Source organism: Myotis yumanensis, unplaced genomic scaffold, assembly GCF_028538775.1.
Source record: "Myotis yumanensis isolate MYYU_CA2020_CCGP unplaced genomic scaffold, mMyoYum1.0.hap1 SCAF_2, whole genome shotgun sequence".
NCBI lineage: Eukaryota > Metazoa > Chordata > Mammalia > Chiroptera > Vespertilionidae > Myotis > Myotis yumanensis.
In genome coordinates, this window is record NW_027223753.1 from 53,230,890 (window position 1) to 53,232,661 (window position 1,772).

The 1,772-nt window shown below is 38.1% G+C and overlaps 1 pseudogene; it reads left to right on the forward strand.

Moving 5' to 3' along the window:
* Positions 1-411: 411 nt before the first annotated feature.
* On the forward strand, positions 412-1,486 carry LOC139001842 (archaemetzincin-2-like; annotated as a pseudogene).
* Positions 1,487-1,772: the final 286 nt, after the last annotated feature.

The following is a 1,772-nucleotide window of genomic DNA, read 5'->3' on the forward strand; positions in this document are numbered from 1 at the left end:
TTTTGATACCATATATGAGCAAAATCATCTGGTTCTTAACTTTCTGTCTGTTTTTATCTCATTTAGTATGATATTCTGGAGGTATTTTAAGTGTAGTAATTTAACTTTTCAACTCCATCATTTCAATTTAGTTATTAAAAAATTATATCAATCTCTTTGTTAATATTCTCATTTTGTTTATATATTGTTATTCTAATTTCCTTCAGTTTTCTGTCTGTGTTATCCATTAGCTAATTAAATATATTTATGATTGAGGGCATGCAGGTACTACAGTGGAAGTGTCAGAGCCTGGTGGGGGCTACCTGGGCTGCGCTGCCTGGGTGAAGGCATCCTGCTCACATCCTTCTCCACCAGCCCTGACATGCCTGCCCTTGTTAGAAACAAACTTCACGGGAGTCTTTCTTCCTGAAGATGTAGACAGCACGGCACTCAGAACAGACACTAAGAACTGCTCTCATCACAAAAAACACAGTATGAGAAGTTTCTGTGGAACGGCGTTTGATATATGTAGCCTTCCGACCAGCCACTGATCTCATTGGACCCATTACCTTGAATTCTCAATGAGATGGAATCACCCATCCTGAGCCTCCCCAAGACTTTGAAGAATTTTTTAATGATCTTCAGAAAGCCACCCTCTCCAGAGAAATGCAGTATTTTTATACAGTGCACTGGATCTCTAGGAAACACCAGAATTACCAGTGAAGAATATATTAAATGTCTCAAGGGCTACTGTGAAGCATTTTTCTATGGCGTGACAATAAATCTCGTAGAATAGGTTCCTGTCTCTCCAAGGAGGTGTTCCTTTAGAATGATGGCACACACCTGCAAATACATGCAGGGCACATACTGAAGTTCTTAGAAAAGAAGAAACCCAAAGATGCCTTCTGTGCTGTGGGAATAACAATGATTGAACTTTGCCTCAGAGACTCCTGGAATTTTGTCTTTGGATAAGCCTCTGACAGATGATGTTGGATTTTCAGCTTTGCCAGGCATGGCAGTGGTTTTTACAGTTCAAGTTATGAAGGCAAAGTGAAGGTGTTGCAGAAAAAATCTTCAAGTGACTATTCTGTTTTTGATAAGTTTTATACTCATGGAGTGATGATAAATATTATACTCATGCAGTGACTAGTGTTTTGCTTCTTCAGTCCTGTAAGGCTTTAAACCCATGAGAATGAACATGTGTTTGGATTTTGACACTGCCAGTGACTTGCTCGCTTAATGCAAGCTACAACTACTTGGGAGAAGCTGACCAGCACCCACTAAAGCTGTGACCTATCTGTTCACACAAGTTGCAGAGTGCTATTGGCTTCAACATTATAGAAAGATACAAAGCACTGGTGGGTGGATTGATGAGAAATCTGATGACACACCTCCAGTTACTCCAAAGCATAGTCCTGAGGATAATGTAAATTCACCAACACCTGTGGGAGTTTTTAAGGAGTGGAAAGACTAGGTAATAAGATGCCTTGCTGTTGTGCAAAAGTAAGAGACTTCAAATAGGAGTAATTAAAATAAATACATACACACTAAAAACAAAACTATTTATGATTGTTTTCTTAAAATCATTGTCAGGTAAATCTAAGGCTTGTGTGTGGTTTTTTGTTGTTATTTCTTTCAGGGTCTGTTTCTGGAGACTGTTGTGGTATTTTGAATAGAACAGGTTTTCAAAAGGTGTAGCAAAATGTTCTATACATTATTCATTTACTTTGTCTCAGATCTGAGGAATGTTTATTTTGACATTGTTAATTATTCACTTTTGAACTCATTGTTTC